Below are 16,162 nucleotides of genomic sequence, written 5' to 3' on the forward strand. Positions count from 1 at the left end.
TCTCCACTAAGACCTGCTGGTGGAGGCAACAGGTAAGAAATGACTGAATTCTTCTTCTTGTAAGAAGTCCCAGCCTCTCCTCCTCAACGACCCCAGGTTCATTCCTTTCATCTCTTTGTCTCAGTTTAACAATGCTTTACATATAACTGGCACTATATAAATACTTGTTGAATGAATGAATGAATAAATGTAAATATCAATGGGTGAATGCTAACCCTGGAAGTATCTGGTTAGGCTTGTTAAAGCAACACCGAAGATTTTCATCTATGTGAACGACTTACCATGAATGACCAGTGATAGGGTAGCACAAATACCATTGGGATATCATAAAATCATATATTGTTAGAGCTGGAAGGGGCCCTTGAGCTTTGCATGTCCCAAGGTTCCCAACTGATGAATACCATCAGAATCTAGCTGGCAGGTGTATTTATTTAGCTTGTATAGTCTTGCTGCTGATGTTGGTTTTCCCCTTGGAATTAGTTACCAATATATAAATACTGGAAGACTTCATAAAAAGTGTTTTAAACTGGAGTGTCTGGCACTGCTAGGTCCGTAGCTACACACAATACCCTGGGCTGAGCCGTTGCTGCCCTATTTTAGATGGGATGCGTTCTATTCATCGATGGAGCCCCCAGCTGCACACCGTGCACCTGACACACACACAGGACTTGTCCGGCCCTGGTAGAGGTTGCACTTGTGATGCCTAACCTAGTCCAATGCCAATGTAGATAAGGAAACTGAAGCCCACTGAATTTACCTCCCTAAACAGTTTGCTTGATTTTAGCCTCATCCCTGCACTATCTTCCATCTACTTCCAGAGTAAGCTCCGGAAAACACAAAATTGACTAGGTCACACCCCTGCTTAAAATCCTTTGCTGGCTCTACTAGATCTAAAGATCCCAATCTTCTTATCATGGATTATGAGACCTTTCAGTGGAAAGCCTGCTTTGCCAACTTTAACTCGGACAACTCTGACTCACCGGCCACACCAGGTATCTTCATGTTCCTCTACTCTGCCATGTCCTCTTGTGCCTCAGCGTCTCCATATCCGCTGTTCCCTTTTCCTAGAAGGCTTCTCCCTATCTGTTTATGTGTCTGACAATTTATTGATATTCAGTACTTAGCATAGGCACCTGTGATTCTCCCTGGTGAATCCTTCCACCCTCACTTCATCGTCTCTACCATGGGACACAGTTCACAGTCCTCTTTATAGCTCCTCCTGGAACAGTTTATTAAGACTTCCCCACTAGACTGTGTGCTCCTTGAGGAAAGGAACAACAGATCATTCATTTTTATCTTAATTATTTATCCCAGTGCTCAATAAATGTTGAATGAGTGAATGACAGCTTTGCTCCAGGTGACTTTGTGACATAGCTGTGAGGCACTATGGTCTTCCCCTGATTTCCTCCTGTAGCGTTATGACCAGGAGTCCTTTGCAAACAGAAGAGAGTGTAGGGACAAGCTTCACTCTTCCCATATTACCAGACTGTCTCAGGACCCTTAGTCAGGACCCTTAGTCTTCAGTGTTTGTTGATTTTATTCCTCCTCTTTCTTCTATACATATTGTATACCTCATCTTGGCTTCAGCTTCTCACTTAAAAAATTGACTCCCAGGGCTTCCCTGGTGGCGCAGTGGTTGAGAGTCCGCCTGCCAATGCAGGGGACACGGGTTCGTGCCCCGGTCCGGGAAGATCCCACATGCCGCGGAGCGGCTGCGCCCGTGAGCCACGGCCGCTGAACCTGCGCGTCCGGGGCCTGTGCTCCGCAACGGGAGAGGCCACAACAGTGAGAGGCCCGTGTATCACACACACACACACACACACACACACACACACAAAATGACTCCCAAACATCCATTTGACTCCAGATAATTAACACAAGCCAATCATGGAAATTCTATACTCCATGCTAGTGGGTTCATAAATGGTTTGCGGCCAAAACCTGGCCAGTGAGATGTGAGGAGAATCCTGCTGGATGGAAGATAGCTCTGAGACATTGTCCACCATCCTAAAGAAAAGCCATGAGAACAGATGTCTCCTCCCTTTATCATCTGGACATTGTCATTTCAGAATTTGATGTATAGAAGTGCTAAAAATATCTTGCCACAAGCCTGAAAACGAAGGCAATATCAAGAATGACAGAAAGATGGGAAAAACCTGGAATGAAGGTATCACTGAACAAATGAATTAACCAATCCTGATTCTTATTACCGAATGAGGGTATATTGGTTTTTTAAAATTTTATTTATTTATTTATTTTTGGCTGCGTTGGGTCTTCGCTGCTATGCGCAGGCTTTCTCTAGTTGCTGCGAGTGGGGGCTACTCTTCATTGCGGTGCACAGGCTTCTCATTGCAGTGGCTTCTCTTCTTGCGGAGCACGGGCTCTAGGTGCGCGGGCTTCAGTAGTTGTGGCATGCGGGCTCAGTAGTTGTGGCTCACGGGCTTAGTTACTCCATGGCACATGGGATCTTCCCGGGCCAGGGCTCGAACCAGTGTTCCCTGCATTGGCAGGTGGATTCTTAACCACTGCGCCACAAGGGAAGTCCCTGAGGGTATACTGTTAATTGCTACGTTAGTTAATAAACTTCCTTCCTCTTAAGCCAGTTTAAGTCTCGTTTCTATAATTTGGAACCAAGACATGTTACCTGATGTAGTTCTTCAATTCCCACTATCATTCCTAAAATAACTACATATAATCCTCAACTTTCTAATCCCTTTTTAGTCTGTGAATAGTGTATTAGATAAGCTTTGCATGATCTAAAATTGAGCACCGAGGAGGAACCAAGATGGTGGAGTAGAAGGACATGCTCCCACTCCCTCTTGCGAGAACACCAGAATCACAACCAGCTGCTGGACAATCATCGACAGGAAGACACTGGAACTCACCAGAAAAGATACCCCACATCCAAAGACAAAGGAGAAGCCACAATGAGACGGTAGGAGGGGCGCAATCACAGTAAAATAAAATCCCATAACTGCTGGGTGGGTGACTCACAGACTGGAGAACACTTATACCACAGAAGTCCATCCACTGGAGTGAAGGTTCTAAGCCCCACATCAGGCTTCCCAACCTGGGGGTCCGGCAATGGGAGGAGGAATTCCTAGAGAATCACACTTTGAAGCCTAGTGGGAACTGATTGCAGGACTTCGACAGGACTGGGAGAAACAGAGACTCCACTCTTGGAGGGCACACACAAAGTAGTGTGCGCATCAGGACCCAGGGGAAGGAGCAGTGACCCCAGGGGAGACTGAACCAGGCCTACCTGCTAGTGTTGGAGGGTCTCCTGCAGAGGTAGGAGGTGGCTGTGGCTCACTGTGGGGACAAGGACACTGGCAGCAGAAGTTCTGGGAAGTACTCCTTGGCGTGAGCCCTCCCAGAGTCCGCCATTTGCCCCACCAAAGAGCCCAGGTAGGCTCCAGTGTTGGGTTGCCTCAGGCCAAACTACCAACAGGGAGGGAACCCAGCCCCAGCCATCAGAAGTCAAGTGAATTAAAGTTTTACTGAGCTCTGCCCACCAGAGAAACAGTCAGCTCTACCCACCACCAGTCCCTCCCATCAAGCCTCTTAGATAGCCTCATCCACCAGAGGGCAGAAAGCAGAAGCAAGAAGAACTACAATCCTGCAGCCTGTGGAACAAAAACCACATTCACAGAAAGATAGACAAGATGAAAAGGCAGAAGGCTAGGTACCAGATGAAGGAACAAGATAAAACCCCAGAAAAACAACTAAATGAAGTGGAGATAGGCAACCTTCCAGAAAAAGAATCCAGATTAATGATAGTGAAGATGATCCAGGACCTCGGAAAAAGAATGCAAGCAAAGATTGAGAAGATGCAAGATTTGTTTAACAAAGACCTAGGAGAATTAAAGAACAAACAAACAGAGATGAACAATACAATAACTGAAATGAAAACTACACCAGAAGGAATCAATAGCAGAATAACTGAGGCAGAAGAATGGATAAGTGACCTGGAAGACAGGATGGTGGAGTTCACTGCTGTGGAACAGAATAAAGAAAAAAGAATGAAAAGAAATGAAGACAGCCTAAGAAAACCTCTGGGACAACATTAAACACAAGAACATTTGCATTATAGGGGTCCCAGAAGGAGAAGAGAGAAAGGACCAGAGAAAATATTTGAAGAGATTATATTCGAAAATTTCCCTAACATGGGAAAGGAAACAGCCACCCAACTCCAGGAAGCACAGCGAGTCCCATACAGGATAAACCCAAGGAGAAACATGCCGAGACACATAGTAATCAAATTGGCAAAAATTAAAAAAAAGAAAAATGATTGAAAGCAGCAAGGGAAAAATGACAAATAACATACAAGGAAACTCCCATAAGGTTAACAGCTGATTTCTCAGCAGAAACTCTACAAGTCAGAAGGGAGTGGCATGATATACTTAAAGTGATGAAAGGGAAGAACCTACAACCAAGATTACTCTACCCGGCAAGGATCTCATTCAGATTCGATGGAGAAATCAAAAGCTTTACAGACAAGCAAAAGCTAAGAGAATTCAGCACCACCAAACCAGCTCTACAACAAATGCTGAAGGAACTTCTCTAAGTGGGAAATACAAGAGAAGAAAGGGACCTACAAAAAGAAACCCAAAACAATTAAGAAAATGGGAATAGGAACACACATATCGATAATTACCTTAAACGTGAATGGATTAAATGCTACAACCAAAAGACACAGGCTTGCTCAATGGATACAAAAACAAGACCCATATATATGCTGTCTACAAGAGACCCACTTCAGACCTAGGGACACATACAGACTGAAAGTGAGGGGATGGAAAAAGATATCCCATGCAAATGGAAATCAAAAGAAAGCTGGAGTAGCTATACTCGTATCAGATAAAATAGACTTTAAAATAAAGAATGTTACAAGAGACAAGGAAGGACACTACATAATGATCAAGGGACCAATCCAATAAGAAGATATAAGAATTATAAATATGCACCCAACATAGGAGCACCTGAATACATAAGGGAACTGCTAAGAGCTCTGAAAGAGGAAATGGACAGTAACACAATAATAGTGGGGGACTTTAGCACCTCACTTTCACCAATGGACAGATCATCCAAAATGAAAATAAATAAGGAAACAGAAGCTTTAAATGACACAATAGACCAGATAGATTCAATTGATATTTATAGGACATTCCATCCAAAAACAGCAGATTACACTTTCTTCTCAAGTGCGCACGGAACATTCTCCAGGTTAGATCAAATCTTGGGTCACAAATCAAGCCTCGGTAGATTTAAGAAAATTGAAATCATATCAAGCATCTTTTCTGACCACAACGCTATGAGATTAGAAATGAATTACAGGGAAAAAAACGTAAAAAACACAAACACATGAAGGCTAAACAATACGTTACTAAATAACCAAGAGATCACTGAAGAAATCAAAGAGGAAATTAAAAAATACCTAGAGACAAATGACAATGAAAACATGACGATCCAAAACCTATGGGATGCAGCAAAAGCAGTTCTAAGAGGGAAGTTTATAGCTATACAAGCCTACCTCAAGAAACAAGAAAAATCTCAAGTAAACAATCTAACGTTACACCTAAAGGAACTAGAGAAAGAAGAACAAACAAAACCCAAAGTTAGCAGAAGGAAAGAAATCATAAAGATCAGAGCAGAAATAAATGAAATAGAAACAAAGAAAACAATAGCAAAGATCAATAAAATTAAAAGCTGTTTCTTTGAGAAGATAAATAAAATTGATTAGCCAGACTCATCAAGAAAAAGAGGGAGAGGACTCAAATCAATAAAATTAGAAACGAAAAAGGAGAAGTTACAACAGACACTGCAGAAATACAAAGCATTCTAAGAGACTACTACAAGCAGCTCTATGCCAATAAAATGGACAACCTGGAAGAAATGGACAAATTCTTAGAAAGGTATAACCTCCCAAGACTGAACCAGGAAGAAACAGAAAACATGAACAGACCAATCACAAGTAATGAAATTGAAACTGTGATTAAAAATCTTCCAACAAACCAGGACCAGAAGGCTTCACAGGTGAATTCTATCAAAATTTAGAGAAGAGCTAACACCCATCCTTCTCAAACTCTTCCAAAAAATTGCAGAGGAAGGAACACTCCCAAACTCATTCTATGAGGCCACCACCACCCTGATACCAAAACCAGGCAAAGATACTACAAAAAAAGAAAATTACAGACCAATATCATTGATGAATATAGATGCAAAAGTCCTCAACAAAATACTAGCAAACAGAATCCAACAGCACATTAAAAGGGTCATACACCACGATCAAGTGGGCTTTATCCCAGGGATGCAATGATTCTTCAATATATGCAAATCAATCAATGTGATACACTATATAACAAACTGAAGGAGAAAAACCATATGATCATCTCAATAGATGCAGAAAAAGATTCTGACAAAATTCAACACCCATTTATGATAGAAACTCTCCAGGAAGTGGGCACAGAGTGAACCTACCTCAACATAATAAAGGCCATATACGACAAACCCACAGCAAACATCATTCTCCATGGTGAAAAACTGAAAGCATTTCCTGTAAGATCAGGAATGAGACAAGGATGTCCACTCTCACCACTATTATTCAACATAGTTTTGGAAGTCCTAGCCACGGCAATCAGAGAAGAAAAAGAAATAAAAGGAATACAAATTGGAAAAGAAGAAGTAAAACTGTCACTGTTTGCAGATGACATGATACTATACATAGAGAATCCTAAAAATGCCACCAGAAAACTACTAGAGCTAATCAATGAATTTGGTAAAGTTGCAGGATACAAAATTAATGCACAGAAATTTCTTGTATTCCTATACACTAATGATGAAAAATCTGAAAGAGAAATTAAGGAAACAGTGCCATTTACCATTGCAACAAAAAGAATAAAATACCTAGGAATAAACCTACCTAGGGAGACAAAAGACCTGTATGCAGAAAACTATAAGACACTGATGAAAGAAATTAAAGATGATACCAACAGGTGGAGAGATATACCATGTTCTTGGATTGTAAGAATCAATATTCTGAAAATGACTCTACTACCCAAAGCAATCTACAAATTCAATGCAACCCCTATTAAATTACCAATGGCATTTTTTACAGAACTAGAACAAAAAGTCTTAAAATTTGTATGGAGACACAAAAGACCCCAAATAGCCAAAGCAGTCTTGAGGGAAAAAAACGGAGCTGGAGGAATCAGCCTCCCTGACTTCAGACTATACTACAAAGCTACAGTAATCAAGACAGTATGGTACTGGCACAAAATCAGAAATATAGATCAATGGAACAGGATAGAAAGCCCAGAGCTAAACCCACACACCTATGGTCAACTAATCCATGACAAAGGAGGCAAAGATATACAATGGAGAAAAGACAGTCTCTTCAATAAGTGGTGCTGGGAAAACTGGACAGCCACATGTAAAAGAATGAAATTAGAACACTCCCTAACACCACACACCAAAATAAACTCAAAATGGATTCTAGACCTAAATGTAAGATTGGACACTATAAAGGTCTTAGAGGAAAACATAGGAAGAACACTCTTTGACATAAATCACAGCAAGATCCTTTTTGACCCACCTCCTAGAGTAATGGAAATAAAAACAAAAATAAACAAATGGGACCTAATGAAACTTCAAAGCTTTTGCACAGCAAAGGAAACCATAAACAAAACGAAAAGACAACCCTCAGAATGGGAGACAATATTTGCAAACGAATCAATGGACGAAGGATTAATCTCCAAAATATATAAACAGCTCAGGCAGCTCAATATTAAAAAAACAAACAACCCAATCCAAAAATGGGCAGAAGACCCAACTAGACATTTCTCCAAAGAAGACATACAGACGGCCAAGAAGCACATGAAAAGCTGCTCAACATTACTAATTATTAGAGAAATGCAAATCAAAACTACAATGAGGTATCACCTCACACCAGTTAGAATGGGCATCATCAGAAAATCTACAAACAACAAATGCTGGAGAGGGTGTGGAGAAAAGGGAACCCTCTTGCACTACTGGTGGGAATGTAAATTGATACAGCCACTATGGAGAACAGTATGGAGGTTCCTTAAAAAACTAAAAATAGAATTACCATATGATCCAGCAATCCCACTACTGGGCATATACCCAGAGAAAACCATAATTCAAAAAGACACATGCACCCCAATGTTCACTGCAGCACTTTTTACAATAGCCAGGTCATGGAAGCAACATAAATGTCCATCGACAGATGAATGGATAAAAAATTTGTGGTACATATATACAATGGAATATTACTCAGCCATAAAAAGGAATGAAATTGAGTCATTTGTTGAGACATGGATGGATCTAAAGACTGTCATACAGAGTGAAGTAAGTCAGAAAGAGAAAAACAAATATCATATATTAACGCATGTATGTGGAACCTAGAAAAATGGTACAGATGAACCGGTTTGCAGGGCACAAGTTGAGACACAGATGTAGAGAAGAAACGTATGGACACCAAGGGGGGAAAACCATGGTGGGGTGGGGATGGTGGTGTGCTGAATTGGGGAATTGGGATTGACATGTATACACTGATGTGTATAAAATTGATGACTAATAAGAACCTGCAGTATAAAAAAACAAACAAAAAAAACTAATACTAATTTTTCTTTGGGTTATTTGTATGGAAATATGTTAATATAAATGTTTCAGACATTACATGAAATTTCTAAAACTCTTATATGTTCTGGTATAATGTTATAAGTCATAATTCAAGTTATTACTTTAAAATGTATATCTCAGAAATAACTAAATTTCCTTGTCAATTGCATTATTTTGAACTTTCATCAAATCTTTAACCGTGGTCATTTTTAAGTCTTTTGTCATTACAGACAGTTCTGGGTGTATTCTGATGCTTTTGCAAAAATGTTCCTATAAAAGGGTTTCATCGGGCTTCCCTGGTGGCGCAGTCGTTGAGAGTCCGCCTGCCGATGCAGGCGACACGGGTTCGTGCCCCGGTCCGGGAAGATCCCACATGCCGCGGAGCGGCTGGGCCCATGAGCCATGGCCGCTGAGCCTGCGCGTCCAGAGCCTGTGCTCCGCAATGGGAGAGGCCACAACAGTGAGGGGCCCGCGTACTGCAAAAAAAATAAACAAAAACAAAAGCGTTTCATCTTCAAGGAATTCATGGAAAAGACTCTGACAAGTACAGGTTTCTGGTAACTGTACTGCTGAACTGAATGAATAAGCATTTTCAGAAATCTAATGGAAAACTGATGAATTCATAAAAGTGCTAACAAAAGGTCAAGATGAAAAAAAAATTAATTACATGGGACTGAGTGAACTGATGAGGATGATTATAATTTTTGTGACTTTCTGTTTGAATAAAAAAAAAAATCCCACAAGGACTCAGAGGCAAAAAACATACAAATCAATTTTCACTGCAAAGTAACGGAGCTGTTACAGTGGAGGATTACTGGACTGAATGTCAATATTATGATATAGTGTGAGTGTGTTTCGTGTTTGGTAATTGCAATCATTGTTGCTTTTGTTGTGGTCATCCATTTACAATGCTTGGTGTCAGTTTATTAAGCTCTTGTAAAAATAAAATACAGTGTGTGTGTGTGTGTGTGTGTGTGAAAAAAATAAATTAAATAAAATTGAGCACCATAAAGGGGGAAGTGACATGAAAAGGAATTCTTTAAGTATTTGTTTTCTTTGTACCAGTTCTACACATGGCTCTTAATTATTAATAAAGCATATCTTAGAGGGGGCCACGAGTGAGCCTCACTTCATTATTCCCTACTGTGGGCCACGCTGTCAGCTTCTCTTCAGGCTTCAGCCACAGTTTTTCCTTCCTAACTCCACCCAGATTTTGTTTATAAGAATACCCATCCTCTTTATAGTCACAGTACCCCCAGTTCTAAGAGTAAGCCTGATTCTTCCATGGATAATTCCACTACCCCTTGTCAACGATCAGTTATGAGTGATCCCATGACTGAATTCTGGCCAGGGAGACATGAGGGGAAGTCTATTAGGAGGCTTCTGGGAAAACTTCCCTCATTCCTAAGAGAGAAGTCATCCTTTTTCCTCTTATTTCCCTGTGGGAACGTCGATACTGGAATTGCTGCTGCTATCTTATTATGAGCTTGAGAATAAAGCCAACTCCAAGGATTTCAGAAGAGAAAGATGAAAAGAATCCAGGTCCTTGACGGGACATTGAACTGTTCAACTGACCAATGCTGAAGCATTCCTCATCTTAGTTGAAAACTTTCGTAGTGCAAGATAATGCATTTTCTTACTTTTAAGCCCATTTGATTTAGACTTTCTGACATTTGCTCTTAAAACATCCACATGATACATCTCCAAAATGTGGAAGATGTCTTGCACTTAACCACTTATTACTTTCCTCATAGCCCTAAGTTATTTTTGTATATTTTGTTTGCTGGTTGAATATCAACTTTTCATTAAGCATCTGATATGTGGGTGATGTGACTTGAAAAGGATATTTCAGGAATCAGCTATTGTTCAGTTCTCCTTTCCAACACAAATCAAAGGGTACATAATTGTATTGGTCAGGATAGGATAGGATATGATGCATTAACAAACCCTAAATCTCAGTGACTTGGCATACGTTAGACGAAAGCTCTTCTCCATCTGGCGACTCAAGAATCCAGCTTTATTCTATGCAGAAATGCCTGCCTTCTCTATCTGGGGCTCCCAAGGTCACCATGGCAGGGAATATAGTACAGGGAGACAGCACACCAGCTATTAAATATCTCCATCCAGAAGTGACACACATCACTTACATTCACATTTCTTTGGCAAGAACTGGACACGCATCTTGCCATCTTTAATAAAGTGACTATATAAAAGATGATGGAAGTGATCCCGTGCCAGCTCCAAGCTTTGAACCTTAAGAAGGTCTGGCAGCCTCTGCTTTTGCAATTTGGGGATCCCTCGAGCCACCAGTTCCAGTTACTCTTCTGGTGGGACCACGTAGGAAGACCCTGTGGAGGGGCCACACGGAGAGGGCGAGGCTCTAGGACTACTTGGGGGGTGAGAGAAGTCTCATCTCAGAACTTCAGCTGAGCCCAGTCTTCCTCTGCCTTCACCCAGGGGCCAGACATGAGAGTCAGGACATCTTGGACATTCCAGCCCCCGCTGGCAGGTCACTGCAGCTTTATGAGAGACTGTTCATAAGACCAGCAGAAGAGCCATTCAGCTGAGCTTTAGTCAACTCACAGAACCAAGGAAAATAATAAAATGGTGGTTGTTCTAAGTCACTAAGGTTTGTGACATAACTAAAATGGCCACCAGGCAGCAATGCCCCCAGAGAGGAAGCCTGGGGATAAACATTTCAACCTCACTCTTCTCTCTCCCTCTGATCTCCTTGTAGGTGCTCCTCATAAATTGAATCTAACTGGAAGCAGAGGGCAAGGGAAGCTTTGATGTTATCCATAAAGGTCAGCCTCTCAGGGCACAGATCAGGGGAGAGAAGAATGGAGACTGGATCTGGAGAGGCGAACAGAAGCCATTCAGTAGGGTTCACCCCCTGTGCCCTGCAGCATCAACTCTTGATCTCTGTGCAGGTGAAATTTTGTCTCCCCATCATGGGAGATACTCAAAGTCCTTCAGCTTCCATATTACCATAGGGAAATGTTTATTCAGTCATAGTCCCAACTGAATCTAAAATATTAGACAATACTAGAGCTTTTTATTTTTTGGCCATGTTGTGAGACATGCGAGATCTTAATTCCGAGACCAGGGGTCGAACCCGTGCCCCTGGCCATGGAAAGGTGGAGTCTTAACCACTGGACCACCAGGGAAGTCCCGACTCTAGCATATTTCATATCAGGTGGCTAGGACAAGAGGGAAAGGGATGTGGAAAAATAATTAATTGATATGTAAAACATAGCTATGACCATCCCTGCTTCTGTGACTGGTCATGAGGTCTAAGCAGGTGGTAATTATAGCTGCATTCTTCCAGATTAGCTTCATGTTTTTCTTATCCTCTGATACCATGTCAGCTGGATGGGATCCTTTACCCAGTAGGGTGACTCAAACCTTCTTTCCCGTGGGGTTTCAGTTCTTAGTGGTTTTGCTTTATTGCACTGCTACAGTTTCCCATTGACTGGGAGAGTTGGCCAATTGAGTACTACGAGGCCTCCAGTGAATCCTCTGGGCTCCAAACATAGTTCTCTGCCTTTCTTGTGTAGCAGCAACCCAACTTCTCCCTGGTAATCAGGATCAATGACCCAGCCAGCACAGGAGCCTCATTCTCTGCATTCCTCCCTTGGGCACTAGGATCTCTAAGGGACGCTAAGGTCACAGAGACGGAAAGCAAAAATTCTTCAAGTGTACCGTGTGATAGGGAGAAGAAGCACTCTCACCTTTGACCCTTGGTGCCCATGCATTCTGGCTAGGAAAAAGAAGGCACCAGAAATTGACCACCGGTTAAAAGCATGCCTCTACGTATAAATCGGCAGCCCAACCTCACAGGGTGGTGTCTCCCAGCTGGTGTCTGGACTGAGCCATCAGCAAGCCACTCCACTGTCCTGTCAAGCAAGCTGCTCCTGTGTAATGGAGCACGTGGTAAGGTCCGCAAAGTCCACAGATGCTGAGGGCAGGGCTCAACTTACTGCCATAAAATGCATCCCCTCGTCTCAGGCAATGCTGTGTGGGATACGATGGTGGTGAATAAGGTGTTCCGAGAGAACAAAAGCTGGTGGAGTTGGCAGAAGCGCTGAGCTCTTGCCGCTGATTTTCCAAGATTTATCTTTCCAAGCTCCTGACCAACTGAGTCACTGTCCGTGTGTCACTATAGTTTTGTACCTCAGGCTACCTCTTCTTTTTTCTTTATTGAAGTAGAGTTGATTTACAATATCGTGTTAGTTTCAGGTATACCGCACTGTAGGTCCAACTGTACAGCACAGGGAACTATACTCAGTATTTTGTAATAACCTATAAGGGAAAAGAATCTGAAATGGAATATATACACATACTCTCACTATATATATTGAACTATACTCTCTCTCTCTCTCTCTCTGTATATATATATATACACACACACTCAATTGAGTATATATATACATTGAGCAGAGTTCCCTGCGGCAGACTGCTAGTGCAGCGGCCCTCACTTCTGGCGGGTAATGGCACAACAGGCAGGTCCATCAATAAATCTTGACTAAGTTTTTCCCTTTTCTGTTAACTGGCGGTATGGAACTCCTTGCAAGGCACTGGTGTGGATTGAGAAAGAGGTGACAAAGCAGAAGGAGCTGGGGGGAGGCTTGCCACCTGCTTATGCAGTTTCCTTGTGTCTTCCTGACCTGCTTATGAGACCGGACATACCATTTCTATTTTATAAGAAATCTGCTGTGCACGTCCAAATTTTGATGTTTTGGTAGAACACATACTGCTGAGTTTATTATGGGCAGTTTGGGTCACAGGTGTTTGTCAGGGCCTAGTTATCCAGGAGTTTTGTTTTGTTTTTCAGTACATCATAGTTGATGGCCTTTTAGGAGCTGAGTCCTTCCACTGAGGGATGCAGCTGAGTTCTTAGAAGGGGGCTGGAGGAATAAATATCCTAACCTCCCTCTTCTTCCTCTCTCTGAGCTCCTTGGTTTGTCATGGGCTGAACCTAAATGGAATCCAGAGAACAGGGGGTTCATTGGTGATTGTAGACCATATAGGTCACCCTCCCAGGGCACAAAGCAGGGTGGACGGTGGATCTAGAGAGGCAAACGGAAGATATCCTGCACATCGGGTGAGTATAGTAAAGGGAGACACAAAGGAATTAAGAATGAAGTGAGGGACTTCCCTGGTGATCCAGTGGTTAAGACTCCGTGCTCCCAATGCAGGGGACCCAGGTTCAATCCCTGGTCAGGGAACTAGATCCTGCCTGTGGCAAAGAAGATCCCGTATGCCGCAACAGCCAAATAAATAAATAAATAGTCAAAAAAAAAATGAAGTGAAGGATAACATTTAAGCTGGGTAGGGGGAGTGATGAGGACATGGGAAGAGGGGGACAGCAGTGAGAAAGATGCAGGATCTTATAACTACAGGTCCAATGGGGGTTACAGAGTATTTAAGTGGGAATACTAAGGCAAGTTGGGAAGACAGAAGGTGTCTGTCAGAGAAGGGAACCGCTTAAAATAAAACTCTTGTGTGAAATACTGGTCATGATAAGGTTTAGAATAGCCCTGTCCAGTGGAACTTTCTGTGATGATGGACACGATCTATATCTGTGCTGTCCAGTTCTGTAGCCACTCGCCACATGTGGCTATTAAGCACTTAAAATGTGGCTAGTGTGAGGACTTCCCTGGTGGTCCAGTGGCTAAGACTCCACGCTCCCAATGCAGGGGGCCCAGCTTCAACCCCTGGTCAGGGAACTAAGATCCTGCCTGTGGCAAAGAAGATCCCATATGCCGCAACTAAGACCCGGCACAGCCAAATAAATAAATAAGCATTAAAAAAAATGTGGCTAGTGTGACTGAGAAAATGAATTTTAGATTTTATTTCATTGTAATTAATTAATTTTATTTTTGATAGCCAAAGGGGGCTAGTGACTACTGAATTGGATAGTACAGGTCTAGAGTGTGATCACGTCAGCTGCTTTATTGGGAGGTGCAATCTAAGGGCAGCAAAGAATGACGGAAAAAAGGGAGCAGAAGCAAATACACGTGGTGAGTTACAGAGCTGGTCACAGCCTCACAGGAAAACACACCGGTCACACAGGACATCTCTGGAGGTGCCACGTGGCAGTGCTGTGGGAACAGCCCATCAAGGGCAGGAAGGAAGATACACTTGTTTGCTGGCTTCTTCTCATCTCCAAGGGTGCCCCACAGGGTGTTAATTACTCCACACTTCTGGGTTGTGCTGGGAAAGCAGCGCTTCATCTAATCTGGAAGCTGTGTGAGGAGCCAGTCAGTAGGTCACTATGGACCTGGGTGCTGAAGCTGCTGCTTCCTAAGCGGGCATGACGGACCTCAGGCCAATGCCATGCTTTCACTCCCAGGGAGTCTGAGTCACCTGGGGCATTAGGAGATGAGGTGAGCTCCACTGAGCAAGAGGCCAAGGTCAAGAGGTAGGGTCAGGGGGAGCCAAATGAGTCTGGAGTAGTGTATGAACTCAGTCTTGTATATTGTGAGTGACCTTGGGCAGGTCAGCTAAGTACTTCAAGTCTTAGCTCCCTTTTTTGTACAATGGTAACAGGCCCTACCTCGTATGCTGGTTCATATTATTCATACACATTACCCAGTATTATTTACAAGAACTTTGTAACAATAGGTGAGACAGCCATCATTCTTGCCATTTCACAGATGTGGAAACAAAGAGAGAGTAGATGAAAATACTTACAAATGCTATAGCCAGAGTCCCTCTGACTCAACTTCTTACTCTTTCCACCCTGTCACATGTCCCCTTGAGATTTCATCTGAGGACTGAATTTCAAAACCCTAAGAGAGAGGATTCAAACATGAAAGTGAGTTAAAAGTTATACACGGGGGCAGATATTATAAAGGGTAAAATGTGTGTCCAACGACATTGATTTTATAAAGTAAAATGTACTTTGAAATCAGTTTACAAGCATAGTTTTATTTTTAATTTTTTTTAAATTGGAATATAGTTGCTTTACACTGCTGTGTCAGTTTCTGCTGTACAGCAAAGTGAATCAGCCATACGTATACATATATCCCCTCTATTTTGGAGTTCCTTCCCACAAGCATAGCTTTAGAAGCACTCCAAAAAAATGTTTGTTTTGAACGAAGTTATTTCTGTTGAATCGTACTGATCTGTTGAAGCATAAAACATAAGACCCACTCTTCCGAACAATTTTCAGAGGACGCAGTCTCATTTGCCAAGCGAGCGCAGCAGGAGAACTGCTATCATTGAGACCACACATGCTCTGACTTGTCAAGACCTACCTTCGTGTTTCCCCCTGCCAAGTAACAGGCTCAGCTATCATGATCTCTAATCCCTTGGATGCAGCTGCCTGTCAAAGACTGTTAGAGCCCAAGCCACACAGCTTTCACTGACAGCAAACCTCTTTCCGATCTGAGTTCCGAGGAAAAGAACTCAAGATGGAGGGATTAATTGAGCAAAGACCCTCCAGACAGTATGAGTAAAAACTTAATGATGAAAATGAGATGTGTGAACTGTTAATTTTTTGCACTTCATGTACATA

General features: G+C 42.3%; 1 long non-coding RNA gene across 1 annotated transcript in view; it reads right to left on the reverse strand.

Moving 5' to 3' along the window:
• Positions 1-16,162, reverse strand: part of LOC111184491 (uncharacterized) — a 75,013-nt gene that overhangs the window by 40,370 nt on the left and 18,481 nt on the right. The window contains exon 4 of the long non-coding RNA XR_016394217.1: positions 15,337-15,434. This is a non-coding gene — a long non-coding RNA (uncharacterized LOC111184491). The remainder of the gene's footprint in view (positions 1-15,336; positions 15,435-16,162) is intronic.

This window comes from Delphinapterus leucas, chromosome 9, assembly GCF_059928025.1.
Source record: "Delphinapterus leucas isolate spDelLeu-1000000601 "Yukka" chromosome 9, BTC_Dleu_Yukka2, whole genome shotgun sequence".
NCBI lineage: Eukaryota > Metazoa > Chordata > Mammalia > Artiodactyla > Monodontidae > Delphinapterus > Delphinapterus leucas.